The sequence below is a fragment of the Struthio camelus genome, chromosome 6, assembly GCF_040807025.1.
Source record: "Struthio camelus isolate bStrCam1 chromosome 6, bStrCam1.hap1, whole genome shotgun sequence".
Lineage (NCBI taxonomy): Eukaryota > Metazoa > Chordata > Aves > Struthioniformes > Struthionidae > Struthio > Struthio camelus.
Genome location: NC_090947.1, coordinates 15,649,984 through 15,670,625, shown reverse-complemented (window position 1 = coordinate 15,670,625; position 20,642 = coordinate 15,649,984).

The following is a 20,642-nucleotide window of genomic DNA, read 5'->3' as shown; positions in this document are numbered from 1 at the left end:
GAATATCCAGTTATCCTCAAATTAATGAGGATTAACTGGGAGTCTATCATTCTTCCAAATAAGCAGGAGAGAAACAATGAATTGACAGTTAGAACAGTAGCAATCTAGTTAGATTTCATGTTTTAACAGGTTTATATTTGTAAAATGTGCTCAGGTGAGAAGAAATTTAAGCTGTTAATGTAATGTGAGAGTTATCTTGAAGGTACTTAGATATGTCTGAATCTGTGTTCATAATTATCTGCTCATCCAGCAATCAATAATTCCCTTTATTTACAATGTATAACCATTCCTACCAGGAACATCTGTTGGCATTCATAGTAGAGTTGGAAGCACAGCATAGTTAGAAGCATTTTCTGATGAAGCCCCGTTCCTCTCATCTTATCCATGTTAGTAGCCATAAGTGGAACGCACTAGGCTTACTGACATAACGTCAACACTATTCAAATACAGAGCAGAGGATCAAAAACATAGGCATAGAGAGAAAATTAAGGTTTCTTCTGTAATCACTAGCTTAATCCTTTTTAATTGCAATAATCTAAAAATAGCCTTTAAGCCATAACTTTCATTGGAGTTTCAGTCCTGTGACTTGCAGGATTTTCAGTGGGTACAGAGGAAGCACACTAACGAAGCTTGTCCAGAATCCCCACAGCAAATGCACAGCTCTTCCATTATTCATTTAATGATTTTTTTTAAACAAACATTTGAGTATTTTAATGTTATCATGAGATTGAGGTAAATTCTGTATTCTGCATGTTTTCAAATAGAAGCACTTTGTGATATTATTTCTACTTCGCAATACCAACAGGGAAAACAGCAAAAGGACATGAGGTCAGCTGTTAGTAGCAGTCACAGAAACAGTGTTGGCAACTCATTATTTTTCACACATCAAATTTGGATCATCTATGCTAAGCTGTATGTTTGCTAGTCAGGCTACTGCAACCATAACTTTGTTTCTAACCTTTAGCCTTTGCAGATTCTGAAGCAAACAATTGTAATTCTAACGCTATCAGACAAAAAACAAAACACACTAAGCCTTAACCATTCCTGAGGAGCACACTGAAAATTAAGCAAAAAAAGGAAAATCTAAGAAACAGTTACATTAACGTATGTAGCATTATATGTGGTGCCTCTATGCATCCCAGGAGGATGTCTTACATAGGATTTTGAGGGTAGATACCGAGAAGGATTCATGAGTCTTCCACACAGTTAGGTGCATGGAAAAAAAAAAAAAAAAAAGGGAGTGATGAAGCGAGGGTGAGAAAGCTGTTGTCAAGCTGACATCACAGGAGAGAGTAGCGAAGACTCACGTAGGCAGGGGTTAAGGTACACAAGATAACGGAAAATAAGATTCAAAAATCTTCAATTAAGAGCATGAACCTTAAATTTTCTTTTATCAACAATTCAATTACAAGTTTATTTTGGCACTTGTTAGATGAAACAGCTTTTTTACTTCATTTCCAAGGCTAATGTAGAAAGAAAAAAAATGTCCTTGTAGAATGTCATTTCTAGAAATGAAAATCTTAATTATATTTTTACACAAGCATATAATAAAACAAGAAAATGAGCTCAAATATGAATCTGTGTTTAATCAGATTAATCATTTAACCAATGAATTTTCAGTTCCTATATGTTGAAGAGAAAACATGAGGGGTTTTTTTTAAATTAGAAATTTTAACTCTGCTTGGGTAATAAAATACTACCAGCTTCATATACTTTACTTTATTCCAGTTCAATACTTATTTTTTAGCCTTGAAAGAGCTGATCCTGCTTTCCAATGTAGAAAATAAACTACCAAAAGTAACGTGTAATATCACTAACTAGTCATAATCATTGCTTGATTGAACTGCTACTAGGTTATTTCAAAATATAAATATATCTATCATTAATATAAAGTTACATTAGGCATGGTTTTCACAGGCTCTTTACAAGCTTTTTCTCAAGGGAATGCTGTCAAGTAATTCCACTTCAGTCTATTGATTTTTTTTTTCTTTTTTAGTCATTTCTTTTGCTCTTTCACTTTTCATATCAGTTGCCTTATCCCAGAGCCTCATCAGCAGGCTCTATTCATTGCTATGGAAAATTAGCTTTAGCCTTCAGACTTTAGTCATTTAAATGTTAGTCCCTGACTGAGACTATTAAGCTAAGCACCTAATTTTATGAACCAAACACTTTAAAAAAAATTTTTGAAACATGGCTAAGTAGTCAACACGTTATACGAACATCAGAAAAACCAGCCACCAGGTACACAACCTTGTAATAGTTCTGTTGCTCTAGGTCAAGTTCTATAGCATTGCTATTATCTCTTTTTAATTGAATGTTTATCATAATTCTAAGCCTTATTTTAGTGAAATTTAGGAAAGATTCCACTACTTCCACAGAGGAAATGAATAGTTCAAAGCATAGAGTTTGCACCTAACAAAAATTATTTTCCAAAGGAGAGTTCTGTTTGCACCTCCGCTTTGAAGACCAGGTCTACCGCAACCTTGCGGGGAGTAAGGAACTGAGTCACCATCTAGGAAAAATAAAAATCATGGTAGGGGGGTAGAGGTGGGGTGAAAAACAAGTAAAGAAGCTCCTTAATCTTCATCCCTACTTCATTTCAGACTCTTCCGTTTCAGATGGCTAACAATGCCAGGAACTTTTTCACAGCAGTGCTCTACTTCCACTGGAAAAGCATCAAAGAGCCCTTTTATAAACATAAAACCAACACCCTTACTGCTTTTTCTCTACATTTACAGTCTTATTCAAATACTGCAATAGGTTCCTGAAATAGAATGTCATAAAATAATGGAAAGTACAGTTAAAGAATTAAATCAGGATTTATATGGCCAGATACCATTAATCTTTACAAACGCTGGGCAGAACGAAGTCTCAGTAGAATCAGTTCTTTGTTGTCTGGCAACAACCAGAAATCCACAAAGGAGTTAAGAGAAAATGCTCAGTTAGGTCACACAAGAGGCCAGCAATATCAGTGTCTGGAAGACTGCGTATAAAATGAGGCACAGTAATAGAATTTATTTCCAGAAGCAAGAAGTAGTTCAAGTCTATGAAGAGAAATTTTTTAAAAATTCAAAGCTTAGTAGTGAAAAAATACAGAGGACATTGCTGTTAGTTTGCCATCATTAGAATTTTAAAGCACCAAACATAGTAGCACATGAATGCAGTAACATACGTTCTGTTAAGAGGTAAGCTTAAGAATTGAGATGAACAAACAAAAACAATACTTCTTATAGAATTTCCTAGTTCAGAAAAGTGGTAGCAAGCAGTTAAGGGCATATAATTCATTGCAAACATACAAAAACAGCTTTAAGAGTGAATTCTGTCTGTGTGTTCACAAGGGACCAATCCAAACCAGAGCCTTAATGTACTGTTCAGCAAAGTGATAGTCCAGACTTCCTTTAAAAAACAAACAAAACAAAAAAAACCCCACTCCTAATAGTATTAAGCCTGACCTTATTAGAACTGTAAAGTTTAATCATCTGCAGGTAACTTTCTGGAGAAGAAACATCCATAAAAACATACTTATTGTTAAAAAAAATAATAAATACATATCTACACACACACATTTAGCTAAGGTGGGAAATACATAGCAATGGATATATCTGGTTGCAATTGTATCTTTATATTATTATATCTTTAGTTCTCAAAAATAATCATTCTTGCATATTTTCACAAAAGTGTTAATTATTTGTAAGAAATAATTGTATTTTTCTCATCAAACTCAAACCAATTTTTCAGTCATAGAGCAGAATCGTGTGGAAAACTCCGGAATGGTTGTTTGTTGCCTAACAGAATCCATAAAAATATAATAGTAATTTCCCATTGATGACAACAGAATTTTGATTCATTACTTTCAAAGGAAGTTTTAAATCAATATGCAAATATTCAAAAAAAGTAAAGGTTTTCGCAATGAAAATGAAAGTAATTCATCAGAGTAACGCTTCTCCATTTCTAAAGTGTAAGAGTTGCTTGGAAATAGTAGTAGAATTTTCTTGCCACAACACTCTGAACAGATTTGTCTGTAAAATACATGTCAGACAGTTCTTGAAATCAAATAGGTTTTGCATTTATTAAAAAAAAAAAAAACACAGTATATTGCAAGGGATAGCCTAAAAAGTATGTTTAAAAAGATGTTAATTTCATTGCAATCATTGAATTATTTTCAGAAATACACAGTCTACACAGACTCTCCTGTTAAACTGCGTAAAATAGTAACAGGAACCCTGCTGTAATCCCCACTGCATTGCCAGTGTAGGGAGTGACTGTAATCCGAGGTCTAACACAGTGCCAAAGATCTTTAAGGCATTTAAAATATGCTTTGCAGATGCAAGTCAGGGTTGATAACATTATAGCTCTGATCACAGCCATTTCTGATCATGCAATACCTAAACAATATATATATAAATTCACTTTTATTGAGAGGAAAATAACTTTCAAGTAATTATCACAATAATCAGCCTCTGAATAAAAATCAAAGATTAACTTCAGCTTTTAGCCATAGTACATAATAGCTTTTCCTGGTTTAACTAAGATATCAGTGTCATATTAAGCAATTTTATGCAGCTTCTACTTCCTTAAGACAAAATGGACTTACTTACATACAAGTAATAAGTGTTCTAACTGTGCTAGAGTACATCTAAAAAACATCTAAAAAGGACAGCTGCTGGGCCTGTTCAGTCTGGAGAAGAGAAGACTGAGAGGTGATCTGATCAACGTGTATAAGTATCTGAAGGGGGAGTGTCAAGAGGATGGGGCCAGACTCTTCTCCGTGGTGCCCAGTGACAGGACGAGAGGCAACGGGCAGAAACTGAAACACAGGAAGTTCTGTCTGAACCTGAGGAAAAACTTCTTGACTGTGAGGGTGACAGAGCACTGGAACAGGTTGCCCAGAGGCATAGTGGAGTCTCCTTCGCTGGAGATATTCAAAACCCGCCTGGATGTGATCCTGGGCAATATGCTCTAGAGGACCCTGCTTGAGCAGGGAGGTTGGACTAGATGATCTCCAGAGGTCCCTTCCAACCTCAACCATTCTGTGATATCTGAGCTTCTGCTGCAAGTTCCACTTTATACTTCTACTTTTCAATACTCTAGGATTTAAAGTTGTATTGATATACCTCATTTGTGATGTCTTCCTTGTCAGTACATTCTCATAACAACCGAATGTTTTGATTTGTTTTCCTAGAAAAGGCACAAGTAGAGCCACAAAAATCCTTCCACATGGAAGAAAAAAACAGCAGTGTCATCTGTGAAACACCATCACTATGAACAGCAGTCTGCTTTGGCAACCAACTGCAATGATACATCACACCGACTTTTGTCCTCAGTAAATTTAGGCCATGTTTCACTTTAAATGCTATCTTGTATGATGTTTTTACTTCATGATAGTGTATTATATGTAATTCTCAGGCTACTTCATGCTCTGTAGCCCTCAATCTGAAGATCCCTTATATATGAATAACTTTGCTGTAGCCAGGAGATTAGCTTCTTTTTGCCATTGTCTGAAAACGACACTATGGGAAGAGTGATAGTTGTTCATTTGCCAAAAAAAAAAAAAAACCCACACACAAGGAAAGGAAAGCAAGTAGAGCTTAGAGGAGACACTGATTCTGTCCTTCACTTCGGCATTTCCCAGCCAGAACAGATAACTGAGCAAATAATAACAAGGGGAAAAAAAACAGGAAGTAATCTTCCTCAAAGTTAACAGAGGACTTGGGACACTAAGGTCTTCTAACAATTGAACGCAAAGCTATGCCACGCTCTTCAGTCAGTTATAATCTAGTCACAAGTCTCATGGGTTACCACAGTAAGAGGGGAAAAATGCATTATTTAAACAAGAACACCATACAGTACTGCTCAAAGGATGACTGCACACGGAAGGGGCTGTCGCATTTCACCACAGCCTCCAATAGACAGAACCCCAGCAAGGCTGTCCGACAGCTGAGGCATCCCTGTGGCAGCCCTCACATGTTGGCAGCATGGAAACGTGGCAGCAGTGCCCTCATTTGCTACTGCAATTCCAGTTGTATGAAACGGACCACTAAATAATTAAATATAAATGACAAACAACCAGCTGCAGGAAGCAAACGCAAGAGGCAGTTCTAACCTGTCAACGTAAGCATCCAAAAGAACCATCTGCCACATACCCTCTGCCTTCTGCTAGCACAAACTTATTCTTCTCTCTTCAAACTACAGATACATTTGAACTACATTACACTATCAAGGTCATGAAGATATCTAGGTAAACAAGTCGCTTTAATCAGAGCTATGATCTCAGACTGCACTAGCACTACCTTTAGTTATAATTTGTATACTTGAAAAATGAAATCCATTCTTCACCCATACAGGCCTCCTAGATGAATAAAAGCCTTCCAGAAAGTTTGGAGAATGGTATCTCTCACACGTTCAAGATACTGGCTGCTCACAAAATTTCTAGCTAGCCAGATAGGGGAATCCAGCTCCTGTAAGGACATTCTTAACTACACACATATTATAAAAGTGGGCCTACTATTCACTGCGCAGGATGTCAAACACTGGCCAAAATCTTTGCAACAGGCAGCTTTAGAAAGAAGTGCTGGGTCTCTCTTCTCTCTAAGTATGTGTTGGCTTGGTATATAAGCCCTGAAGTCAACCATGACTTTAAGAGTATTAGTCAGAGGGATTTTTGTATCTAGAATACAAATGCTGACAAAAGAAGCCACATCTTAGCAAATAAGGAAGTCATAAGTGTTTTGCTCTAAATATATTTAATACAATAAAAAATAAATCAGTATTTATGTGGTTTAGTACACCCTAGATAGAAAGCTAGCCTATGAGGGAGATTGGATGTGAACAGGTAAGTGTATACGCTTTAAGTTATGAACACTAAACTAAGAAAAATAACTTGTGCTGCAGATATAAATCATCCCAGTATCCCACAACTACCCCTGTGCAACGATAGAAAATGAATTGTGAAAGTCAAATAAATGATCTGAAAGATTTCTCTTTACTAGCACTTCTGTTGCTAGTTCAGTTTAAGAGCATGCTGCATTAGTTTAAAGTGTACATGCACTTGTATCTGTTGAATATCAGCATTATTCAGACACTCGCAGCTTGCGGGCTTTAAAATCCATAAGGAGCTGTTAATGAACTAGAGAGATTATATATAACAGTTATATAAGACTCACATAACTCTATACTCAGTCTAGTAACTCAGCTTAATGCTTCCCAGAGAAAATTTAGCAAGAGAGAAGGACAAAGCAGCTGCAACAACTCCTGAACAATTTTTCTATTACCATTAGCACGCCAGTTCTTCGTTCTGAGGTACCTTTTTCCTGGTGGCACAGAAGGACTCCGAAAATTGTAGCTGTATTCTATTTTAACCTCTCCAGTTCTGAACCAGGTTATTCCATTTTTGTTACGTTCCCATAGTTATTTGAATTTCACAGAAATAAGAATTACTGTGGTTGGAAGTGCAATCTGGAAGACCCATACTGACAGTGTGAAGACATGATGGAAATTTTCTGTAATTCACAGAATACTACTGATTACTAAAAGGCTATGCTGTAATGTATAGCAAATAGGGGTTATGGGATTGATGCCACAAGTCTTATAATTCAAGTAAGTTTGCTTATTTTTGAGATGCACAGCAGTGCACTAGCAGTGGTGGGGGGTTCTCTTCCTGACCTCCAACCACAATTTGAAAGCTGAAAAATCATTCATAGTGAAATAGCTGTCAAAGGTTTTGAAGACATTATGACACTGATGGAAGAGTCAGTCTTCAGTGCTCTAAACGTATTACGAGGATCCTGTCTTCATCAAGTTCCATTATTTTAAATGGTTTGTGGTCATCAGAAATACTTCAGGCTCCAATATGCAGGTTGCTGTTGGCTGTATGAGGTCATCATGACGCAGTACGCTGAAAATAAACTTCTTGTTAAACTTCATCTGTGGATTCAGAAATAACGCTTCAATTTTCCTTAACATATAACACTGCTTTATATCTTTGTATCACTCTGATTCTCACTTTAAAAAGTTCTATTTCAGAAGCTTCTGGAAAACATGTATGGTAAAAAGTTTTTCAGATAAGTATTTCAGCCCCAAAGTGTAATCAGCACTTCTATTTCGTAGAATTATTTCAATATATTAAAAGTAAGGGTGGCAGAGGTGGACAAGAAAAACTATCCTGCTGTAATCTGTAATTTTGTGCAAGTTCTTGCCATAGAAGTCAGTGACAATCATCCAGCTTTTAATACCTCCTGGCCATCCTTCTCTCGGAGGAAATTTCAGGAAAAGAAAAACCAACTAGCACTGACATGCTAGTTGGTATACAGACCAACAAGATGGTAATCTCCTTCCCGGATGTCTTGCAGGCAGTGTTTATAAAATAATGAACCACAGGTGGGCAGATATACAGTATGGATTAACATGACAGACTAGCAGTAAAAGTTTAAAATACTGAATAGGAACCAAGAAGTAGCTTTTTGTTTGTTTGTTTGTAGGTATTCTCTGCTGTACACATCATCACGGGGTAGGGGGGAGGAGGAGAGGTTCAAGTGGGAGTCTGAGAAATCATGTGAGAATTTAAGAGGCAGGAAATAGAAACTGGTATTGTGGGTTGATATAGTTTTGTGTACACACACACACATCTCCCTAACGTACCGATCAGAACTATATTGAATAGAAAGACCGGAGCGTATTTGACTTTTCTAGAATCTTAAGTCTCGTCTCTAACTTCTTATTACTTTATTTCCCCTTGAGAAATAAAGTTATTCTTGGTCCCCTGCCAGAATCAATATCCCACTGTGGCTGGCACTGTAGAAAGGAAGAAAGAAACAGTCTCATTTCAGAAAAATTTGTGATTTACATTTATAAAAGAGGTTCATATTCCAAAAAAGAGAGACAATAAATAATTGTAGAAAATCACTGGAAGAAAACTATTTTTTGTTTATTCTGAGTTTCTGGGCTGAAAAAAGTTAGCGCTGTTTTATTCTAAGTTCAGGAAAATAAGATTAATTTTTTGAACTATATCTTGCATAAATGTATTTTTCCATAAATTAAGATTTATTACTGTTCTTCAACTTCAATCATTAAAGGATTGAAAATCATAATTTGCAGAACAAGCATTTAATCCAAATTGTGGCAATTATTGGCTTGTTGAATTATAGGGTATATGGTATCTCACTCAATTCCGTTTTCTAAAAAAAGACTACATACTACTGGGACATAAATCATGCCAACAAGTTCCTCCTTCAATGCATAAACCTGTGGCAAAAGCATGCTACTGTACTATGTATCTCAAAATGTGATACTTCAGGAACAAAAATTCCAGTCATCCCATTTCCTGAAGCCACTTTCAAGGTTAAATACATACAAGCAAGTGGCACAGTGCAGGCATGAAAAGAGCATAAAATATTTAGACTAGTAAGACCAGAATGCTCTCAACGAAAAACTTAACCAGTTTGCTTTCTTCTTTACTAGAAGCTTGCTGCACTTAGTCTAAAAACTGACAAGAAGAAAATGTTTAAAACTTCATTGCTTTGCTACCAAGTTCGAAGAGGTTAAGGAAAACCTCAGCTTTTGAGAGAGATGACTACAGCTATTTCCTTATAGCAGCATTCTTACCACCTTACTGACATTTAGAGCTGGTCAAAATTTCTCTGACAGTTCGTTTTTGTACCTCCATTACTAAGTCTTGTCATCCACTACAGACAATCACTCTGTATAATCCCAAACTGCTCAAATTCTACTATAACCTGAATTCAAACATCTGTGCTCCCATTGTTCCTAATAGATCTAGAATCGTTACAGAATCCCTCAGGCGGCATTCTTTCTTGTTACAGGAGGTAAGCATTCACTTCGTTTTCCATTCTTAGTTAACAGCATAGAGATGTTTTGAGATTCTGTGAACTCCACCACACTCAGTCTAGGACACCTCTGAACACTTTGAGATGATAACATCTAGTGACAGAAACTAACGTTAGAGAATAAAGCTTACACTGATATCCACTGCTATAGGTTAGCAAGAGGATGAGGGATTTAAGAAAACAGTTTTCCAGCTGAGAGAATGTTTCAACTGTCCTTTGCACTACCACTAGCTAATTTCTCCATGAGTCCACATACATATTTATAGTTTTCTTCTCCTTTAGCTAGGATCTCAGTGAAGAGAATGTGTAGCAGCAAACAGTACCTTCAACTTCCTGACATAATGATACATAATGACCTGAGCTAGCTGACATCCCAACCTTTGAAGCTGCTTTGATGCAAGAAAGCATCAGCACTGTGTGCTCTCAGTACATACACAGCTGCAGACTGCCAAAGACATCCTTTTTTTTTTTCTTTTTAAATTTTGCACTGAAACATTAAAATTCTATAGAGGCTTTAAGAATGTAGAATTTTTCCCTTTCCACATGCAGAAGCATTTTAAAGCTTTATTCAGTAAATAGTAGTAAAGACATAGGGTCTCATCAAGTCATCATTAAATGCTTAGGAAACAGCATGAACGTTTATGAACTACCTACTACTCTGTCTCTATCACTACCTTCTGCACAATAATTTGAAGATTCTTAAATGACAGCAGTGGCAATATGGAGCAAGTCCTAAAATGCAAGAGAAAGGGAATTGCTTCCTTTCAAATACTCTGAGGTGTTTCTTTTAAATTTACAAACCAGCATCTGAAACCAGGAATGCAGTATGAAGGCTGTAACAGCAAAAACTAAATGAGTATAACACCATAAAATCATACCATAAGTTATTTGAAGTGTTTTAGAATGTAAGTAAAATAGTTAACTATAGCAACTCTCTCACCAATATTTTTTCCCCCATTTGTAAAATTTTATTCTGCATTTTTGTAGTCTGGTGAAATGAAAGAAAAGAACTCCTATATTTACAGATACCAATCTCTTCAAGGACATCAATACATTAATAAAAGTTTATGAAACCCAATATACTAAAAAGAAAAGACTAAATTAATAGAATGATTTGGGCATCACTAACAAAACTGAGGAAAAGAGCCTGATAGCCAGGTCTTTTCACATACCATGGCTAGGAAATTGCCCTGGGTGTCCTTATCAGTTCCCACATGTCACAGCTTTCAGGAGAATCTTTCTAGTCTGACAGAAAAGGTCTCATCATCTCTGTATTAGTTACCATTTAGGTGCGTTATACTAACTAAAACCACTCCAATAGAAAAAAAACTTACGGAAATGCACCTCAGAACCCTACAACATGGTTTCAAGGGAACTCACCTAAGAACTTCCTTGGGAAGAAGGGTAATGTTTTGACCAGCATCCCAAGTCAGACAGAGAATACATTTGGATCTCCAGCTCTGAGATCAAGGGGAAATGAAAGTTTCAGTCTTCTTGTAAGGGAAAAGAAACTCCCCCAGTAACAGAAGGATGACAGCAAAGAGCAGCATATAAGTAGACATACAAGCTGTGCTACATCATTTTCACAGTGTTGTGCAACTTCCCCAACCTATTTCACCTGAGGTGATTGTTAATCTTGGTTCCTGGTGGATACCTCCTGAGTAGGAATAGCTACAAATACAGAATGTTTTTGCTGCTCATAGTCTGATTTGTAGCGGCATTCAAGTTAATCTGGAAACAACTGTGTAGAATTGATGAGAACTGGGGGGAGGAGAAAACAGTTTAGAAACTAGTGAGCTGGAGGCTTTGATCTCTTCCTCTCTGGTCCTTCAAGCAGCATAATTTAAATGTAGGGCTGCTAGTAAAGTTCACAGATTCTTACCTGAAAGAATCTCTCTCAGAAATAACACAAGTAAAAAGATGCAGTCAGAGAACAGCTCCTTCACCATTAACCACGTGTGAGGCACGCCTCGGGAATTAGGAACGCTGATCTGGAAGGCACATCAAGGGTAATCCAGTCTAGCTCCCTGGCAGACAGCTACATTATTAATTAATGACAACTTTCCACAATGGCCTGCAAATAGCACTTAAGACAGGAAATAAGATAGTGTGGGTGAGACTTAATAAATCTGCAAAGACTTCTTCCAGATATTTTTTTTTAGCTACTGTGGCAAAATCTGTAACATACAGATGTAGTAATGAAGCATAAAATGAAGAAATGAAATATGGTTTGGAGTGTACACTGAGCCTAAAGAGATTGCAACTAGCCACTCCATATGTTTTTTTCCAAGCTGAATTAAAAATTGAAACTCAAATTTTGACTATAGTTTTTCCATAAGCAGTTATTTAGCAAATATTTCCCCTGAAAAATTATTAACATTTATTAAATAAGCAAGCCAGTTACTGGTAACAGAAATCTGTTTCAAAATACAGGAAAAGGCTGTGATATCTTTTTCAAAGCCCATTAAAGGGTTTTAAATATCTAAGGAACAGGAAATAGGAAGTCTTGAAAAGAACTTTAAAAGCACTGCCAATTATTCTGAATAGCCACAGCAAAGAGTGCAATAAGATAGTCCATAAAACTACACAGGTAATAATTCAGCTCAGAGCATAAGTTCTTCATAAATTGCCTTCATAATTCCATGGAAATCATAATTTAGCACCATGCTGAGCACAGATTGCCTACTTCCACAGGTACGTCCACTTCAACTTAAAGGGAAAATACTGCATGGCTTACAACAGCAGAACTTCTAACTATTATTTTTTCAAAGAGTCAACTTACTTTCCGCAGGTAACTTAAAACAAAACAAAAACAAACAAAAAAGTGAGCAGATAGGTCTGTGTTACCCACCCTAAACACCACCATCCATTTTCAGGAACAGTACAATGCAAAACAGAGCTCATTAGAGTTTGCTATATGCCAAGCTAATAAAAGTACCAAACTGCACATTAAAAGCAGGTAATTAGTTCGTATCTAAGCACATAGAGCTACTACTCCCGTTCCGATATGTTAATCGATCGGATGCAGAAGCTCAAAGCAAGGCAAAGATTAACTCAGGGGACAAGTTCCTTGATAGAAGAAAAGCTATGTATTTAAAAGTGATATAACATGCTTATGGAAGGTTCCCCTACGTAAAGTTTTTAATTTTTTAAAGGGGATATAAATATTAATACAAGGCTTGACGGTATTTATTTCAGTTCAGGACTCAGATTTTTAGATCAGTGAGAGAGGAAAAAGCTTTTATTTAACATTCACACTTTGGTGTGATTGTATTTAAGAAGGTACAAGTGTCAGTTCCCTCCCAGGGGCCACGCTAAACATAACAGCAACAAACTCCTCAAAAGCAGTTTGGAGAGAGCATTCATAGTACTCAGTTTTTGACATAACGATTTGCAGCAAGCTTGGCTCCTTCTAGAACGAAACAAGAGCGAAAAACCTCTCCAGAGCAGAGGCTTAACTATAATGGTCTAAATGGTGGCGTTTGTCTCCATCAACTTCAGAAAAAAGCCTAGAACCACCAGTGCCTGTAATCTGGGGGCATGCACACCATCTTGGAGCCTTTAAGAAGATGGACACACATATGGGTTTATCAGTACCACAACCAAGAAGGCTGGAACGCCAGTATAACCTGTAGCTAATAGTGCCTATGTGGATTAAAGGACTAGAAAAAGTTTTAGGCATTCTTTGGTTTGAATGATTTTCCTCCCAGGAAAGATGCACAGGCCTAGAATAGAAAATGCATTTCCACTTTCATCTGCTTTTCCTTTGCCTTGTCAGACAGACTTGATACATTCAGAAGGACCCAAGATCTAGGAAGAAACTGTGTAGGACAGAAGAATATGTAACACTGACTAGAAGATGTAGTAGGCAAAGCAACAAAATAAAAGCGTTTTCATTCTAGTACTCTGATGCTACTTTGTCACACGAGCATCCTTACTATTGGTAAACCATGTAATTCTACATATTTTTCTAAATTCATAACAGTTTTCATTAATCAACTCTTTCATATTCAAATATATTCAAAATATATGTGTGTCTTGAGAAAATATGAGATTAAGAACTGTGCCTGTTTGAAGTGACATACAGTCTTTCACAAACATTGCTGTAACCTACTGACCAATTTAGAATTACTTCCTAGGAAAACAGATTCTTGCCAAACTTGAAGACAGGAATCAGATTCTCTCACATCCTAAGTAATCTTGAAGACATAGAATAAATAGGACTATTGTGGTTACGTTAACTAAGGATCTGGTCTTGGATATCTCTCCCTCCACAAATAAGGACAATAGATACGAAACTTTGAGATACAGAAGTACAAAGGTGTGTAAATTAACCTTGAGCAAAAACAAACAAACATAACTTTAAATGCTGCTTCAAAACTATATCTACCAACAACAAGGGTTGGTTTATAAGTTACTACCACATTCTTTGATATAAACGAAAAAACTATTCAGTCCCTTTGAAACTAATACTCTACCTGCCTACTCGTCTTCATCTTCCTAATCAAAAAAAAAAAAAAATCTGATTTCTCTTTCAAATTCTAGTTCCTATAAAGTACAGACTTTGCTGAGAAATCAAGGCAAAAAAAAAAGTTCAGGTGTCAAGATCTGTACCTTTTCTTGCAAAAGCATCTTCTAGATTTTGTTTTTTTCTCCTTGTGTTAACTTAGACATGGCTGAAACACAGTTAAACAATCAGCCCAAAGCAGAAATTTAGCAGAGTAAGAATGATCAGAAAATTCAGCAAATGCTTACAAGTTTAGCAAAAATAATTGAGAACTAGGAACAAGTGTAAGTATCTGTAAGAAATAGGTCTGCTATGCAGTAATTTATCACATTCTAGTAAGCATATTAGAAATGGTTTACATCAACAGGAACAATAATGAGTGTCCCTTTTGCTCATCTTATCCAAATATATAGAAAAATGGTTAGCATAACTTAATCTTTTCCTTGCTTAAGAAATACCTCACACTAATTGAGAAAAGGCATCCATCCCAAACTCCAGTCAGTAGCATTTGCCTACTTTAATATTTGAATAATGGATTAATTGATTATATGTTCTCTCCTACGTAAAGACTTAAAAGGTCTCTAACTCCCAAAGCCTTGGTTAATCACCATTAGGGTTTTGGCACTGCTATTAAAATTCAAAATATTTATGAAAGTGACTTTTTTGGATGGTGGTTACAGCATTCTCTCGGCACACAGAAAACCTCAGTTCAATCCTACGTTCAAATGCATGTTAATTCATGCAGAGTAGGAAGAATGGTGCAGCAGAATCTTTTCTTTATTACCTCTTTACCAAAGAATTGTGCATATACACAGGATGATAAGTACCAAGTTACACATATGATCCTAACTTCTAACACAAGTCTTTCAAATGGTGTTGTAATGTAATTCAGGATTACAAGGATTAAGTAATGCAGTCATGACGGTAACAAAGATTTAATAGATACTAGTACTAAAGATAGGATTTATGCAAAAAGTAACAGAGAAGATTGGCAGGAAATTATTTCAATTAATAGGGGAGTCATCTAAGAGTACAGCCAACAACATCCAGAGTAAGAAGCACTGGCTTTCAAGTTTTACAAGTGCAGACTCTATTAAATTCTACCCTGAGACAAAACCTCCAGAGCATCCAGCTGAATTCCAGAGGCCGGGAAGGGTATCCTCCCAAACTGGCCCATCCATCCCTGATATCATTATCCCTCACAAACTGTGAACCAATAATTCAGAATTCATATTGGTTTTAAAATCATAAACAAAAAAAAAAAATGTAGAATTAAATTTGTTACATGCTGCAAAATAACATACAGTGTAAAGAATATGTCACAAGTTAACAAAACAATTAGGTATACCAAGATGATATTGATATGCTTTTGTTTTTTTAAGCACCTCCATACTGACACAGCTACCTGCACTTGGTTTTAGTTTTCTTGGCTTGCTAGTTTCTTTTTTGTTGTTGTTTTTAACTGGCCTATCAACCTTATTGTCTGAGGAAAATCAAAAAATTTAACCTTTGATATTACAAATTCCATATACAGAATATAAATGAGACAGACAAGACAGCATAGAAGGGAGGGAAGTTATTAAGAACTACAGAATTAAATCTTTCACATGTTTCTAAGTCTATGTCTGTTCTTCAGCATGATATAATGCCTCTGGATACTTTCATAAATCACATCATTTAAAAGGTAACCTACACAGAGTTCCTATAATACCCAATAACTCTGGAATCTCTCTAAGCAGTGATCATAAAAACAGAAATAAAAGCAGCCAAGCCTGGAACAGTTTAAGCACAAAGACAGCTTTTTGCTATCTTCTTTTCTAGGTAACAATCACCTCTGTGTATATTGCACATGCTCTCAAAAGTAACAGAGAAGAAAAAACACAACTCCTCAAGTCTGGCTGGCTGCATTTAGTGTATCGCAGCAAGTGCTTCAGCCATACAGAATTAGTAGCTATGAGAGAGACCGCTACAAAGGAAACAGTAGTAGATGCGACAAGTGTTCCCTCAACACTAGAAATACTGCTGCAAGAGGACTGTTACCATGAGTTACTACAGTTACTCTTAAACAAGCAGACATCTCCAGTGAGTAGACAGAGTAACATTTTAACAATTTACTTTCCGGGAAACTCCATTTAATATTTCTCAGAGAGGTTTCAATACAGCTACATGCTACAAACACAAGGATTTCAACACTGTTTGTGCCAGACTATCAGTATTGATTTTGAGAAAGTGTTCATCACCTGAAAAATCCAAGGCTCATTTTTACATATGTTGGAGAAACACGTGCTAGCCTTACAGATAACAAGATACAAAAAAAGTATTCCACTAACAACAAGAATAACCTAGCACAATTTAATTTAGGTTTGAGGTATTTCTATTAGCTTTGTTTTTTAAGATTAAATATTAAGACTGTGTGAGTCACATTATCCTATTTCCTATCCTACGATCCTATTTCAGCAAGGGAACCTAAAAAAAGTTGAGCTCCCTGAAATTCATTCAAGAAGCACGCCCTCTAAACTTGAGGGAAGTCTCTTTTAATCACAGACGCAGCAGTGCAAATGCCTTCTTTGTCAGCAGAGACAGAGTTCTTCATCAGCAACCGTTCCTTGTTTGTGTAGTTATCAACAGGAAGAAAAAATCATTTAGAATAGCTTCCCAGGCTTGCACATGCTTTGTTTAGTTATCTGCACTGTGCTATCAAATCAGTATTTTAGTGGGTATCTGAACATTAGTGAAGTATACAGATGAGTCATTTTTAATTTGGCACATCTTCAGTGATTTAATCTGCATAGGAAAACCAATTCACTCCTGTAGCCTTTCTGTTTATATATTAAGCATCCTTGTTGGTTTCTAACATCCCTTCAAGACTATAATAGGGTGTGAATCTTTCCATTAAAAAAAAAAAAGGGGGGGGGGGGAACCCTCGTCTATCCTCCATATATATTCAAGGAGGACACAAGAATGCAGTAGATAAGGTCACCTGATGATGAGCCAGTTGATCTTATCTTGTCACCATAATCAGCATTCCTACTATGAACACAGTACAGGTCAGGAATCTGCAGAGAGAAGAATGTTTTACTGCAGAGTTGCAATTACATGGAAACATTTGTTACAGTAGCCTGAGTACTGTCAATGCTTTACCTTGTAATTCCTTTGCACTGCAACAATATTTCCCCATTTTTTTCATCACTTCTCTCCCTCCACTCCCTAGTCTTGCTGTAAATAAGTGTCTCTTGGCATTCTTCCTGTCTTCTCCCTGCAGCATCTCTAAAGGAGTAGCTAGTTACCACAGTGCAGCTAAAAAGGTTGCTGTCATTTCTATACTGTTTTATGTATGATATACTTCTGAGCTCTACTTTTCATTTGCTGTCAGAAAGCCTGTTGAGAAATGTGTCCTCAGTAAGGACTTGTTTTCCTCACTGTTTTCCTTCCTTCCTGAAGGAGTTACAAGACATGTATAATCATTCGCAGATATTTGTACAGTGCTTTAGGCAAGTGTGTCACATTGAGTTATTCTGCTCTGATAAATATTTGGACCTAAGGCAAAAATGTTAGGGCTGAGACAGACAGTTTGAAAGTAATAGAACCTTAGAGGAAAGTAGGAGAACAGCAATCTTACAAAAAAGAGTTACAGTCTAGGGTAAGCAAATCAAAAGTCCGAGCAATTCTTTGTGGCAAACACTGTAAGCACATGCAGTATGGTCATGAAAGAGATATCTAGCAATAATTTGGGTGGGGGGGAGGCAATTTTAGTGGACTCAAGAGCTGCTTTCCAGTACAAACGACAGAGGATTCAATTATGACTTCTCAGCGTTTTCATTACGCACACTGTTGTCCTCCTGCAGCAGGGGGGAGATTGTGATTTTAAGTGTGCTGCTGTAAGACATAAACAGGATCATGTCAGACATTTTTTATGGTTAGTTTCGCAATGGGATTGCACAAGAGAGGCAGAACGATGGTTCTGTTCACTTCTTTTCTGCGGAGCAGCCATGTTGTAGGGTCGCCTTTTTGTCCTTAATCATATTTATTTAGGAGAAAAGGAATTTTGAGTTTTAGGCCAAGATTCAATCTCCAGAAATTTCTATAAATACTGCAGGTTAGCACAGACACAAAGATTATGTGCACAACTATAATAATTAGATGTTCTTTCTTAGGTACACAGAAGTGCTCACAATGAGGTTCTCTCTCTTTAGAGAAAGGAAAAATCTGTGGAACATTGCAGCAATGAAAACACTTGCTTATGCACCTTTATCAGCATATCACTAGCCCAAATTGCCTCTATCTCCTTCAGTGATCTTATTTAATAATAGCAAGTAGGAAAGGTGAGAGCATAAAATCTTTCAAGATTGTCTTATTAAAAATTAGATTCTGTGCTCTTCTCTGAAGAAAGTGAACTGAAGTGTCTTCCAGGCAAAGATTTACATTCTAGCTTAATCCATATATTCTGACTAAGCATTGGTGTAACTTTACTCTTCACTGGGCTCCCCAGGACAAGAGACATGGCACTACTGGATAGAGTCCAGCAGAGGGCCACAAAGAGGATGAGGGGACTGGAGCACCTCTCCTCTGAAGAAAGGCTGAGAGAGCTGGGCCTGCTTAGCCTGCAGAAGAGAAGACTGAGAAGTGATCTCATCAATGTATACAACTATCTGAAGGGAGAGTGTCAAGAGGATGGGGCCAGACTCTTCTCCGTGGTGCCCAGTGACAGGACGAGAGGCAACGGGCAGAAACTGAAACACAGGAAGTTCTGTCTGAACCTGAGGAAAAACTTCTTGACTGTGAGGGTGACAGAGCACTGGAACAGGTTGCCCAGAGGCATAGTGGAGTCTCCTTCGCTGGAGATATTCAAAACCCGCCTGGATGTGATCCTGGGCAATATGCTCTAGAGGACCCTGCTTGAGCAGGGAGGTTGGACTAGATGATCTCCAGAGGTCCCTTCCAACCTCAACCACTCTGATTCTGTGATTTCTGAAATGCAAACTCTTCATCATATTGATTGATAAAATAGTCCCCTAATTATTTCTTCTCCAAAGCAACTTGTTTACCTTACTTCTTACAGACTTGTTCCATTAAATTTAAGGATGGCTTTCCTGGATAAACACACTAACCTAAAAATATCCTCATCCAGATTCTGTTGTTGGCAAAACTTGGTCTTGTTCAGTAGTCCATATCTACTTCCTACCTTTTGAATACTCGTTCAGTACAACTTGCAATTTGCTTTGGATCCATTCTGTGATAGCTAAGTATTTCAAGACTGCTTGAAATACTACTGCATTAAAAAGATACTCTGTGGAAATAACATTTGGTTTATTTAACATGACTGTGATGGCACAGGACATTAATTACAATTAGAGTTATTTGTTTTTGTTAAGTTAAGCAGCTATTTAGATTTCTCCAAGACTAGCAGAATTGGTGAATACAGGAAAAAAAAAAAGGTATTAAAGGATAAGACGAATACTGACAATAAAGGTATTCTCCTCTAATTTTATCATCAATGCAACACACTAAAAAAAGTGAGCAAGTTTCAAAGATTATTTCTTACAAGCTGCCCACAAAGAGAAAAAAAAAACTGGGCAGAACATCATTGAGTAGTCACAAATACGAGTTACAAAACATTTTCATTCAGAGTGAACCAGAGACACTCTTCAGTCCCCATACCAACCCACCCTTCATAATCACTTGTGTTCCCATACTCAGCCAGTCACCTGGATGCACAGTACAACAATGAGGAAATTAAAACTTTCTATACAAAATAGAATGGATCCACGAGGCTGGTAACACAGAATGTAGTCCAAAGTCTTAAGTAAATGGAGTTTTACAATATGTATGTCAATTAGCTTTGATTCAGGTTTATCACTATGATACACTGTTGGGTGTATATATTTATTACCTTTCCCTCTGTCTTCCCGTTGTTACCTCATATTTGACAACTACGCTAGAGAAACTGTCTTCCTAACGTGGATGCAGCACTTAACACAATGGTTCCTTGAATGTAATTCAGGCTTTTGACTTCAATAAATACCAATATAAATACGTAGCAAGTTTATAAGAACATATACTTGCACAACTGCAAAATTTTGCAGAAACACTAGTATTGGGCAATGATCCAAATAGATTTCAGATCAACCTAAATATATTTAGCTATTAGGGCTGTCCCACAGTGCATGATACCTCAATCCAATTCCTACAATGAGAAATTTCTCTTGAACGAACTTGAAAAGGTGCATTAAATAATAGTCTTGAGTCGTTAACACTGTCAGCATGCTCTCATGACTGCATTTATTTTATTTAAT